At 44.0% G+C, this 14461-nt stretch overlaps 1 protein-coding gene across 6 annotated transcripts in view; it reads right to left on the reverse strand.

Annotated features, from left to right (window-relative positions):
- psd3l (pleckstrin and Sec7 domain containing 3, like) overlaps positions 1-14461 on the reverse strand; it is a 398930-nt gene that overhangs the window by 155437 nt on the left and 229032 nt on the right. Inside the window, exon 1 of one of the 6 annotated variants that reach the window (XM_059653202.1) lies at positions 12138-12478. The exons of the other annotated variants lie outside the window; for them this stretch is intronic. The gene's annotated coding sequence lies outside the window, so the exon portion shown is untranslated. Of the gene's footprint in view, positions 1-12137; positions 12479-14461 lie in introns of those variants that run through there. 6 annotated transcript variants of the gene reach the window in all.

The raw sequence follows: 14461 nt of genomic DNA on the forward strand, positions 1-14461 counted from the left end.
ATTTGCCAGCATTTGGCCCATATCCCTCTAAACCCTTCCTATTCATTGTGCGACTCGGATGCCTTTTAAATGTTGTAATTGTACCCACCTCCCACGCTTCCTCTGGCAGTTCATTCCACACAAGCACCATCCCCTCTGCGTGATAAAGCTACCTCTTAGGTCCGTTTTAAATCTTTCCCCTCTCACTTTAAATCTATGACCTCTAGTTTTGGGCTCCCCCACGCCAGAGGAAATAAAACCTTGACTATTCACCCAATCCATGCCCCTCGTGATTTTATAAACTTCGAATATGGAACTGACCAGTAGTCAGGAAAAGGGTGGTTTGGTCAGTCATTGCTGATTCAAGATAAGGTTTTAAAAAAAGAAGTGAATGTTCCAGCTGACGGTTCTTGCAGTCACCCAGCCCCCAAAACAATTTATATCCTTCATGCTAAAATCTGGGCCTCACTGTTTGAGGCAGAATTAATCCCTGTTTCTATTGTCTGGGGCCATTCCATCCCTAAATGTCAACCTCCCTCTTTCCTCAAGATTCTGGCTGCACATCAACCCTGCATCATGCATCCTAATGTGGCATGGTCTCGAACATTGTCAGACAGCCCATGCTGCTTCACAGGAGTCCTCCTTACAGCTGTGAAGGTGCTATACAAATGCAAGCTGTTTGTGCACATGCAAGGTACTTTGTTAATGGCAAAAATCATACATTCTTCCAAGTGCTCCTTCCACACCAATTTAGTCTATTGGCCCTCTCATATAAAGAGTAGAGGTGGAGTGGGAAAGGAAGGAACAGAGAGATGGTGTGGTAATGATTACACCCTCATTTCCCAAAAAAAAATCAAGAAAGGACAGTGTCATCATGACTGAGACGTGCTTTTCCTAGGGTGGAGATGTCAGATTGCCAATTTCTACAGATGCTAATCTCAGCCCTGCTCCTAGAGACTCTAGCCGTGAAGTTGCTGATTGCACTGACAGAGACTATTGTGTGATTAATGTGGGAAGGAAAGCAATGTTTTAACTCTAAAAGCGGGCCTGGGAATGGAGGGTAAATGCAGGAATCTCAGGCTTGTGCTTTGACTGTCTTTTTATTCTTTCACAGGATATCGGCGTCAGGCCAACAACTGCTGCCCACCCCTTAACTGCCCTTGAATACTGTGCCTCGCTAGATCATTGCAGAGGGCAGTTAAGAGTCAACCACATTGCTGTGGGTTTGGGCAAGGATGATAGAGTTCCTTCCTTAAGGGGCACCTCAAATGGCTTTATGACAATTGATGGTAGCCCCATCGTTGCCATCTCCGAGGCCTGCTTTCCATTTTCAGACTTTACTTTTACTACTGACTTTAGATTCCCATTAGTTCCGATGGTGTAATTCGAACCCATAAACCAAGATTATTAGCCTGGGCCTCTGGCGAGCGAGGCTGAATACATTAGCACATTATAGAACTACTGCACACCATGGTAGCTGGTAGCATTCTTCAAATTCCTCAACCATTTGTGCAGAAAGCCCAAAAATCCACCAGACTAGTGCTGGCACAAAAACAAACCCTGAACACTTTTCTGTAAAAGACAGACTGGTCCAGTGGTACTCAGCTGGTGTCACTTGGTTCGAATCACACAACATGGGTTGAGCTCAACAATCAAGGCTAACAGCACCCTCCAGGAAGGCAGGGCTGAGGGAGGTTATTCATATCGCTGTTGGAAGAGCTCAGACTGACTGCCACATTTCCCAGAAGTGATTAGATTTCAAACATACGTAGAGTCATGCAGCATAGAAACAAACCCTTCGGTCCAACCAGTCCACGCCAACCATAATCCCAACTAAAGTATTCCAATTTGCCTGTGTTTGGCCCATATCCCTACATATCTTTTCTCATGTTGATGTAGGGCAATGGGTGGGGTGGGGGGAGATTGATATTTGGAATTGAGAGAGCAATCAGGTTGTCAAGAAGAGGGAGGGAAGGAAGAAAGAAAGAAAGAATAGATCGGCTGAGAGAGACTGACACAGAGCGAGCGAGAGCGCGCGCGCGCGTGAGCGAGAGAGAGCGCGAGAGAGAGAGACACACAGACAGACGGAGAGAGACACACAGACAGACGGAGAGAGACACACAGACAGACGGAGAGAGACACACAGAGCGCACACGAGACCGACAGAAAGAGAGAGAGAGCACGCAAGAGAGAGGGAGAGAGAGAAAACAGGCAAAGTAAGGGGAGGTAGACAGAAAGGGGGCCGGGAAGGAGAGAAAGGGGCGGGGAAGGAGAGAAAGAGTTTGAGTGTGTTGGGAAAGACCGAGAGAGAGTGGGAGCAAGAGAAAAAGAGAAAAATAGGCATAGAGATGGGAGGAGAGAGGAGAAAAACAGAAATGAGAGAGCTAAGTGTGAGTGAGGGGAGGAGTGAGGGAAGGAAAAGACAGGGGAGAGAAGCAAAGATGGAAATGGGGAGAAGGAGAGTGTGAGAGAAAGAGAAGGAAGTGAGAAGAGTGCATAAGCTCTGTGGGGATGAGGAGAAATTGGAGAGGAGAAAAAGACAGAAAACTTAACCAATATCTCCAAAGAAAAGATAAAAGTTGATAAATACGCAGACAAATACCGAATAACTGCATTGATGGAGAACACAAACTCAGAACTCAGACATCTATAACTTATTCTTTCCTTTGGCTCCTCACAAAGGAAGACAAACATACACAGTAGGAAGATAGAAACGACATGGAGACAGTGTTTCCTCTCAGAGCCTGCGTTCCTCACAGGCCCTGAAACAAACAATTTAAGTATATAAATGTTGTTTTTTTTAGAAGCAATGGCAAAGAAGTATCACTATTAATATGATCTTGAACTGTGAGTAAAATGTCTAAGAGTTCTATCACAACAAGGTAGACAAGATGCACTGTAGTCTTATTCAATTAGCAATTATATGTCAAGAAATTGACCCCCTGCCTGTGCTTACATATAATGTGCCACTCCCAAATCGGCACCTCCCAAAGTCTCCCGAAAAATATCCAACCCTGTGTTAGGTTGTACCCAATTCGGAAAGGCTGGACACTCATCTAAAATAGTTATTAGACCCACTCAGAATCACAGAAAGACCAGGGAGCTGCGGCGCTCCCATTCTCAGATGCTCTGTGGATGGCTCCCAGCCTGGGATAAGCTGCCAGCCTCTTCTTTTCCACTAGACAACTCTTCCCCCAGAGCTTGGCCAAGAGCTTTGTGCTGGCACAGCCTGACTCATCAGGCATTTGTGATTGAACACAATTCCTAAAAGAGGGCTTGAAACCTTGTTCATAAACCCCAGGTCTGCACAGATCAGTAAAAGTACAAAAAACTATTTCTAGGTTATCTTCGAAAACAAACTACATCGTCACATGGTGAAATTAGATGAGGAAAGGAAACAACTGGGGTAGCAGCTGAATGACAGATTGTGCTTGTCCTATATGAGGTCTATAAGAGTGAACAAACCCAGGCTTTATTGAGCTTTGCTACATACTGAAAATAGTAAGACAGGAAATTGTGTCCAAAGTCCTATGGACCCAGGCTCTGGGTCCATGTGATTTGATGTCCCTGCGACGTTACTTCCTTTCAAAACCCAGAAAAATTCTCTCCATTCTCCATTAAGTTGGAATTCTGGGACACAGGACACTGATAATTGCTTTCAAAGAGGGTCTAAGGAGAGTTTTTTTTCCCCCACTTTGTCTGACCTAGTACAGTGAAGTCCATAGAAATAGCTCAAGATCTGGGGAATGTGACCCACTGGAAACGAGGGCACAATCAGCATCTGTCTCAACAACTACGCAAAACTTTCAGCAGACTTCCCAATGATAGTCCATTATTTCTAGTCATGACCAGCACTTCTAAATTTCAGAAATACATGCTGTACCATAAATCAAGTTTTGGGCCTCTTTAGCTTTTTAAACTTAAAATGGTGATTTGCATTCTAGAAAATGCAGCCTCCCTGCCATCACTGGTTTGGAATGGACCAACCTGACCTGCTGACAATTAGTAGCACACCACTGCCACACTGTACAGTGGGGGACTGAGATAAATACAATAAGTGACGATCTTCGACCACACCTTCCAGATCTATGAGCTCTACTACCTGGCAGATTGACTACAGCAGATACATAGGAACACCACTGCCTGTGAGCTCCCCTCCTAGCCCTGCTTACTATCCTGACTTGGATCTATATCATTGCTCCTTTGGTAGCGTTGGGTCAAAAATCCTGGCTCTCTCTATTTAACAACACTCTCTATCTACCACCCTCCAGTTCAAGAAAGCAGCTCACCACCACCTTCTCCAGACCATTTAGGGCAATGCAATAAGTGCTAACCTGGCCAGCAAAGGCCACACTTCATCAATGAATAAAAAAAATCCCCATCTATCCCCTACCCAAAAAAAACCACGTGTAAGTGTTGACAACACTGTCTTTTTGTTTGTTGAAAATGGAATTGTGATTCCAATTCATTATCGCTATATGTAATTTTCCTTTCCTGCTCAACTGTACTCATTGGCATGCTGTGGAGGATTGAAAGAAAAAGTAATATACCCATTACACAGTGCTTAAGACAACATTCACACTTTGGAATTTACTGTACAGTTAGAAATTAATAAAGCCTTTGGGAGGAAGGGAATGGAAGTATACCAAGAGGAGGAAGAAGATGCAATACAACTATGAATTTTGGTCCACGTCATCTGGGGGAAGGCAAAGACCTAGTGCTAGTCTCGCTGGACTGGTCACGGCAGGTGGTGGAATTTGAATTCAATAGATTATCTGTAATTAAGAATTTAATGGTGACCATGAATCTGTTGCCGATTGTCGGGAAAAACCCACCTGGTTCACTAATGCCCCTTAGGGAAGGAAACTGCCATCCTTACCTGGTCTGGCCTACACATGACTCCAAACCCACAGCAATGTGATTTACTCTGAACTGCCCTCTGAGCAATTAGGGATGGGCAATAAATGCTGCCTGACCAGTGACACCCTCATCCCGTTAACAAATAAAAAAGGACAGCTTTAAAATTAGATTGACAATTGTGAAATTAATAAGGAGGCACAAGTCTCAATATTCTTTATTTTTAAAAAATTCTTAGAGTTAGATTTTATTATCACTTGTACTCAAGTACAGGAGTACAGTGAAAATTCTACAAGGTCACCATTTCTGGCACCATCTTTGGTACAAAGGACCTAGGAACAGAAAAATAAAGAAATAAGTTTAAAAGTACGTCACTGCAGTCCATCTCAATATAAAGTAGAAAAATGAAATAAAGTTGTAAGTTAAAAACTATAGTCCTTTCTTAAGCCATGGGCCTGAAAGACTGTCCGTGCTGGGATTTCCTTTTGAGGGCTCACTCTCCCCCGAGCTGGGCAAGCTTTCCCAGTTTCTCTGGCAACAATCTCATTTTACTCAGGAGTATTTAGGAATCCATTAGGAGTTTCATTGTATTACCAGCGAGGCTCATTTCTCTCCGCCCCTCGTTCACATTGTCTTTTGAATTGTCACAATGGGAGCTGCTCACTCAAATGCTCCCAACCCACTTTCCACATTCCAGAGGCCAGTGAGGCCACTCAATCCGCTGCCAGCACAGCTTGCCAAGGTAAGCAGACCAAACGTTTGTGATGATGTTGCAAGATTTGTTTTTAGAACATTGGATCGCTTGCCCCGAGAACACAAGTGCAAATCTCACCACTCCATTTTGAGAATTTGAATTCGGGGGAACTCCGGGCCTGGTGTCAGTAACTATGACCACCACTTTGTTGTATTTTAATTAAAAAAAAACCTAAAGTGGTTTACTCATGTTCTTTGAGAGAGAGGAAGCCTTACTCAGTCTGGCCTACATGCGAAGTCTGGCACATAGAACAAAGAACAGTATAGCACAGTGCAGGCCCTTCAGCCCACAATGTTGTGCCAAACTTTTACCCTAAATCTAAGGTCTATATAACCTCCACCCCTACTTTACACTATCATCCATATGCCTAATAGCCGTTTAAATGCCCCTAAAGACGCCAACTCCACTACCCTCTCCGGCAATGCATTCCACGTCCCTACCACTCTCTGAATAAAGAACCTACCTTTGATGTCTCCCCTATATCTACCCCCACTCACTTTAAAACTATGCCCCCTCGTAATAACTACTTCTACTCTAGGAGAGAGTCTCTGGCTGTCTACTCTTATCATTCTGTATACCTAAATCAAGCCACCTCTCATCCTTCATTGTTCTAAAGAGAAAAGCCCTAGCTCTCTCAATCTTTCCTCATAAGACCTACCCTCCATTCCAGGCAACATCCTGGTAAATCCCCTCTGCACTTTTTCCAACACTTCCACATCTTTCTTATAACGAGGTGACCAGAACTGGACACAACACTCCAGATGTGGCTGAACCAGGGTTTTGTATGTGATCAGTATGATTTTCTTTAATAAAATAAAATTTGCTGGAGAAACTCAGCATGTCTGGCAGCATTTATAGAAGGAGAAATGGAGTTAACATTTCAAGTCTGAAGGTTCTGAAGAAGAGTCACATCAGACTCAACACAAAACTCTGAAATTTTCTCTGTTTGTGGGACTTGAACCTGGAGCTTCGAGCCCAAAATGGGGCTAACTACCTTGATACCACAAGAGAACAGTATGCTTTGAAAGTGCTGTCAATAATACAATCAACGAAACAACAGCCAATTTACAAACAGCATGTCCTCACAAACATTGACGACCCAATAATCTGTTTCAGTGATGTTGTTTTGAGGAATAAATGTTAAGGACAACAGCCACAAGAACTCTGCAAGTTTTCCTTGAATTTTGCCATGGGATCCTTTAGATCCATTGCAGTTTGAAGGTGTAATGGCTTTTGTCTTTTGCTCCCTAAAAACCAACTCCCATTCACAATGATGGAGGATATATTAAAGAAAACAAACGGCTTTGATCATGATTCAAGAGACTCATGTTTGGGGGGGGGGGGGGGGGGCACTACAGGTAAACTATCAGTTTAATGTATTAAAAGTCAGTACAGCCAGCTACAACTCCATAATATTAATGAATGCTGTCAACCATTGAGGGTTTGGGGGCCTTGGCGAAACAAGATTCAAAGACTTGCCAAGTACATTATATAGATGTTTGCGAGCAACTCAGATATTAAGGCATGTCACAGTAGTCATTTTCTGGCTAATTTTATGCACTCTGTCATAGCTTTCCTACAATTTAGAATTTGGTTTGAAAATCTGCGTGCAAGTGTAAGAAGGTGTCATTTTGAGCAATATTTTTGCCCCACATTGGCTCAGTGGATGAGGGCATTGTATGTTGCAGAGTGAACCAAACCTACAACAACCAGCTGCCACCTTGGATGCAGCCTGGAGCTGAGGCTGACAATTTACTGCAGTACCAGGGGATTGCTGAACGACTGAAGGAGCTATTTTCCAGATGACGTGTACCAAGGATCCCTCTGGTTCTCCCCAACCCCCATCACAGATCCTCTCAGGTAGACATAAAACATCCTACAGCGATCTTTGTTAAAGAGCAGTGGAGCTCTTTCCCTTGTGTACAACTGCTTTGTAGATATTCTGTAATCGACCTGTTCAGAAATACTGATATACACCTCTGGTGCAGATGGGACTTCAATCCAAACATCCTAGCTGACAGGTAAGGACAATACCACTGTACTGCAAAAGTCCTCCTGAATATGCCTGATGGGCTGAATGGCTATAGTTGTGATGAAGACAACTTCCATTCTAGCTACTTTCTAACCAACCCTGTCAATGTATGCCTCTGGAGCTGGTGGGGTTTGAACCCAGGCCTCCTGGCTAAGAGGTTTGGACAAATCACTGTCCTCAAAAGCATCTGCCCCCCACCTCTATTTCCACTTTATGATTTAAAGAAAAAGGAAAGAAATGAAGAAGTGCTCTTACACACAACTGATTAGTGTTTTTTCCCCCCACTGCTACATTCTAATCCAGCAGACAACATTAAAAACAAATACCTGGTCATTAGCTCAGAGCTGTCTATGTACCAAGTTAATATTTTACACAACATTATGTATCAAAAGGTACTTCCTTGATTACATTGTACTTTCGGGAACTTTTGGAAACTTGTGAAAGGCTCTGCACAAAAGCAAACACTAAGTCCCCATCTGCACATCGCAACACCATTTCTCTTTCAGCGTCCCAGGCTATAGCTGCTTCTGCTTTGTGGGATTGCTTAGCCACAGTATAAAACCTAGGTTTAGATCAGGGATATAGGCATCTCCTTACAATACAGGTGTCAAACCTGGCTTATAAACATGTTAAAATAAAGTTCTTGTAATTTAAAACATCCCTCAGGTTGTGAACAAGACTTGAAAATGCCGCCAATCATTGCAGATTGTAAGAGAGCAAGGAGACTGGCAAACCAGCAAACCAACCAAGTGAACATGGAAGACTGTGAGCTGCTGCGTATTTTCAGCAGGAATGAGAAGAGGTGATAAAGAAAAAGGAACAGTTTTAAAACAGAGCTCAGAAAGGGAGAGAGACCTGGGGGTGGGGAAGGTATAAACACGCACATTTGAAAGTAGCAGCGAGGACAAGTTGAGAAGGCTGTGGAAAGAAAACAATGAGTTTTATTGATACAGGCAGAAAGCAAGAAAGTTATGCTACACCCTTTTAACATTCCAGTTAAGCCCCAGATGGAGTATGGTGTTCACTTCTGGCACCACACTGGAGGAAGGGTGTCAAGGCCTTGTAAAGGACAGAGAGATTCAGAAGAATGATACCAGGAACAAGAAGCTTCCCATTTGTGGAGAAACTGGAGAAGTAGGGCTTTCCTCTCCTTAGTGTGAAGCAGGGGATATGTTCAAAATCGTGAAGAGTTTTGACAGAAACTACCTTTCATCGACAGAAAGGTCAGTGAGCCAAATGACACAGATTGAAAGTGATCAGCAAAGGCATGAGAAACCATTAAAAATAAACAATGGGCTGCCGCAATCAGGAACACACTGCCTGAAAGGGAAGTAGATTCAAAAGTGAATTGATAAATTCTTAAAGGGGAAAACATTGACAGGAACAGGGTGTGAGACTAAATGGATAACTACAGCAAAGGGTTGGCACAGAGACGGCAGGCCAAATAGCCTTCCTTTGTGCAGATGTAGCACTCTATCATTTAATAGACTATTCACACTGTACAACTATAAATGCTAAGACTGCCGCTACTGTGGCGAGGAGCTGCGCAGACATTCTGGAGCTTTCATGTCTGAGTCAGTCTGGGACACAGGCTGCAGCTAATAGCCTTGGAGTAACAACTGCAAAACAAACACACTCTCAGTGAGAAAGGAGAGATGGTAGGTTTTCTCAGACAAACCATAGTGAGCACTGTACTGTAAGGAAGCCTCGTAGAGAGTGTACCAGGGAAGTTCTGATATAGTCCCATGCATTGAGTGAGTGGGCAAGGGTCTGGCAGATGGAATACAATGTAAATAAATGCGAAGTCATACGTTTTGGTAGGAGTAACAGTAAAAAGGATTATTACTTGAATGGTAAAAAGTTGCAGCATGCTGCTATGCAGAGGGACCTGGGTGTCCTTGTGCAGGAATCACAGAAGGTTGGTCTGCAGGTACAACAAGTAATTAGGACGGTAAATGGAATTTTGTCCTTCATTGCTAAAGGGATTGAGTTTAAAAGCAGAGAGGTTATGTTGCAGCTGTACAAGGTGCTGGTGAGGCCACACCTGGAGCACTGTGAACAGCTTTGGTCTCCTTACTTGAGAAAGGATGTACTGGCACTGGAGGGGGTGCAGAGGACGTTTACTAGGTTGATTCCAGAGTTGAGGGGCTTGGCTTATGAGAGACCGAGTAGATTGGGATTACATTCATTGGAATTCAGAAGGTTGAGGGGGGATCTTACAGAAACATACAAAATTATGAAGGGAATAGAGAAGATAGAAATAGAAAGGACGTTCCAACTGGCAGGCGAAGCTAGGACAAGAGGGCATAGCCTCAAGATTAGAGGGAGCAGATTTAGGACTAACTTGAGAAGGAACTTCTTCACCCAGAGGGTTGTTAATCTATAGAATTCCTTGCCCAGTGAAGTAGTTGACACTACTTCAGTAAACGCTTTTAAAGCTAAGGTAGATATTTTTTGAACAATAAAGGAATTAAGGGATATGGTGAGAATGAGGGTAAGTGGATCTGAGTCCACAAAAAGATCAGCCATGATCTTATTGAATGGCGGGGCAGGCTCGAAGGGCCAAATGGCCTACTCCTGATCCTAGTTCTTATGTTTATGATGGACTTCAGGTGTATGGAGAGACCAAAGAAACTGGAGTTTTCCGCATAGAAATGAGAAGGTCAAGTTGAGCTTTGAGCAAGGTATTAAACATGCTGAAGAGTTCGTTATACAAAGTGAAACTATTTCTCTGGCTGAAGAGTTGGTAACCAGAGGTTTTTTTTTTACTAAGGAACCCCACAAAACAAATGAGAAGATTTTCTTTTGAAACAAAATGCATTTTTTCTTAAAATTTGGTGAGACAGGCCAAAAAGATAATGCACACGTGATATTAACATTCAAATTGAATTTTTTTTTAAGCGTTTTGTTTTAAATCAAACTGTACAGCAATGTTTTTGACACACCTCTGGAGCAGGTAGGACTAGAACCTGGGTCTTCTGGCCTAGAGGCAGGGATACTACCAGTGCTCTGCAATGACCCCTCCTGAAATTTATTATATACTTTAAAGGGAGAAATCTGCAGGGCTTTATGGATAGATACAATATACATACGGACTGTTCTTTCAAAGTGCCAGCAGTGACACAATGAATGGATGGGCTGGATGGCTTCTTGCTTTGTAATTCTTTTTATACTCAGCATGTTCAGACATATGCTGGGACAGGGGGTTTATCTGGATTGAATAAGCAGGGTCTGAGGCGCTGGAAAACCCAGTGTGTTCGGGTCAAGGGCAGGTCGTCAGGTGGAAGCTGGGGACTATGGCCTTGTGATAAATCAAAGTTCCTCAGTAAGGACTGGAGTGGGATGAAAATCTGTTCCTGAACAATACCCAACTGAAATCCCTGCTCAGATTGTGTGCCTACACCAGCCACAAACAGGGTTTGGACTGGTGCTGATGCCTCCCCAGGCTGAATAGTACACTAGGTCTCACTGTGCATGGACGCATCTCAGGAAGTGCTGTTTGCTTAAGAAAAGATAATGGATTGTTGGCATTTTCCGAAGGGTCCCAACCCGAAACGAGCTTTCCTGCTCCCCTGATGCCGCTTGGCCTGCGCTGTTCATCCAGCTTCACACTGTGTTATCATGGATTGTTGGCATGCCGGAATCATCCAAAAAGGGGATGCAAGGTTTGCTTTAAGAATTCAGAGCAGGGAAAACATTAATAGATTGAAAAGGAAGAGGGGTAGCTGAGTACACAACTGCACACACCTGCAACAAGCGTTACAGAGTGCCCAGCAGCAGCAGAAACAGAGATTAGAATTACATCCACTTCAATGGAGACCAAACCACAAACATACAACTTTGGGTGGGCAAAACAGGAAGAACCCATGAACCACATTGAAACCCTTTAGGATATGACAAAGCGCAAAAAAAATCACCGAGTACAGACCAATCCAACTCAAAGAAAACTACACCCATCTTACAAGCAGGAAAACACACAGCTGAAAGCAGCACTCAGTTACAGACAGGCTTAGAAACATTTTTCAAATTGCAGGAATTGGGGAATATAAAATTTAACTACGCTTTACCCTTCTGATGCACCTTGAAAGTACATTCACCACATTCACGAATGAGCCCAATAGCGCATGCTAACACAGCCACAGCCTTCAGAACTTCTACTGACACTCATCCAGAATAAGCAAGGCTCAAATCCTTAGAGAGAGGGTCACATCTTGCGCAGCACCAAAGGAATAATAGCCTGTTAAATCCTTGCCAGAATTCTGTATGAGCTGAACAAAATAGAAACTCCTCGAGCTGCATTTCTTCGACCAGCATTTTCTCAAACTTTACTCAAGGACCTGCAGGCTCTCATTGTCAATATCAAATCTTACAAGAGTTGGAGACAATGATTTTTTATTAAAGACAGTGAAGGAACAGTTATACTGTAAAATAACAATGACCAAAACTAACTCATCTGATTCACTCTGCTCCCACACCCTCCTCAATTCCAGATGCATTAGAGAGTAGGATTGTTACCTGGTGTATGGAACCACTGGCCATAACGGTCACAGAAATACATCCATGATTGCTTCCAAAAAAAGAAACAGTTCAGTTTCTTCGAGGGATTTCAGTCCAGCTGCTGCACATCAGGTGGGTGAAGACTTTTCCCCACTATCCTGCATGTTCCCACCCCCAAAAAAAAACTGCACTCTAGGCTTCTTTTTCTAAGAACAAACTCAGGAGGTACTCCCCTTGCAGCTTCTAACTCAAATTCCAGATGAACGTGATGGGGGTGGAGGATGGGTGCAGCTAAAGGAGCCAGCCGTTCAGCATTCCTCTGTCAGCAGTCAGTGTGCGTCCACAGCGACTTTCCCCGCCCCCAGCACCTCGCTGAAGTTGCTGCTGTCCACGTACCCGATCAGAAGTGACAGACTCACACTCCCCTCAGCTGCCACGTTAGTTACAGCAAGGCTGAGCACAGCCCTCTGTTGCTGCTGATAGGTTCAAAGCGATTGCTGCCTGTCAGTCTGCTGTCCACAGGCTTGGCATGCTGATTGTAGACTCACTGATTCTCAGCTGGCGGTGCAGCGGTGGGTGGATGCATTTAACCCTTCATGACACCCCTCGCAGCTGTCATGGTCTCACTCATGAATAAAATTATGCAACAGCCTGTCTCCCTGCCCCAGAGGCCAAAAAGGTCCTAGCTCAAGTCCCACTTCCTCCTGCAACCCCACCCCCCCGGCCCCAAAAGGTGTGTCATAGCACATCCAAACAAGTCATAGAGCATAGAAACAGACCCTTTGGTACAAATCATCTGCACCAAAACAGACATCCCCATATGATCCAGCCCCATTCGCCGACAATTGGCCCATATCCCTCTAAACCCTTCCTATTCGGGTACCCACCCTGATGCCTTTTAAATGTTGTAACTGCACCAACCTCCACCAATTTCTCGATAAAATAATTGAAAATACAAGTAAAGCTGCCGCAGTCCCGGTCTTGCATCAGAGAGAGATGACTGGTGAGTGAGTTTAACTGGAGGGTCAGTGCACAAGGGGAGAGGTGGCAAACTCAGTCAGTGAGGGAATTGAACCCAATTGTTGGTTTCACCTTGCATTGCAAGCAGGTGAACTGAGCTAAACGGCCTCCTGTAAATGATACAGCAAATGCTGGAAATACTCTGGAGACCAGCGGGTGTCTGAAGAGAAAGAGATTAAATAAGGTGGTTTCCATAGTATTCCTACAGTGTGAAAACAGGCTCTTTGGCCTAACAAGTCCACACTGACCCTCGGAGCATCCCACCCAGACACATTTCTCTATAACCCACCTAATCTACGCACCCCCGAACACTATGGGCAATTCAGTATGTCCAATCCACCTAGCCTGCACATCTTTGGGCTGTGGGAGGAAACCAGAGCGCCCAGAGGAAATACAGAAAGAATGTGCAAACTCCACACAGACAGTCACCTGAGGGTAGAATCGAACCCAGGTCCCTGGTGCTGTGAGGCTGCAGTGCTAACCACTGAGTCACCGTGCCGCACTTTATTTCTTTGCTGGGTGGATTATGGTGCTCGCCAAGAGCATAGATCTTGGTGATGGTGCAAGGGAATATTTTCTGCTTTTGTTATCTGTTTTGACAATTCCTGCATCTTTTCTGTGAACAAAGAACAAGGAACAAAACAACACAGGAACAGGCTCTTCAGTCTACCAAGCCTGTGTCACACATGATGCCTTTCTAAACTAAAACCTTTTACCTGCATGCACTCCATATCCCTCTATTCCCTGCCTATTCATATAACTATCAAGATGCCTCTTAAACATTGTTATTGTATCTGCCTCCGCCATTTCCCCCAGCAGCGCATTCCAGGCGCTTACCACTCTCTGCCTGTCACATCACCTTTAAACATACCCCTATTAACTTCAACCTATGCCCCCTATTAATTGACATTTCCACCCTGGGTACAAAAACACCAACTACCCAGGCCTTTTATAGATGTTCACAGAAATTACACCAAGTTGCCTCTCATCTTTCGACATTCAAGTGAAAACAAACCAAGTTTGTCCAATCTCTCTCATAGCTAGTACCTTCTGAACCGAGCAGATCCTGGTAAACCATTTCATTACCCCGTCCAAAGTCTCCACATCCTTCTGGTAGTGTGGCAGCAGAACTGTACTCAATACTCCAAATATGGTCCAATTAAAGTTCTGTACATGACTTACCAATTTTTATACTTTATGCCATCACCAATGAATGCAAACATGCGGTATGCCTTCTTGACAACCTTATCCATTTGTGTTGCCACTTTCAGGGAACTCTGGACTTGCACAGTCAGATTCCTCTGTATGTTGGCGCTACTAAG

This window comes from Stegostoma tigrinum, chromosome 1 (assembly GCF_030684315.1).
Source record: "Stegostoma tigrinum isolate sSteTig4 chromosome 1, sSteTig4.hap1, whole genome shotgun sequence".
Classification (NCBI taxonomy): domain Eukaryota; kingdom Metazoa; phylum Chordata; class Chondrichthyes; order Orectolobiformes; family Stegostomatidae; genus Stegostoma; species Stegostoma tigrinum.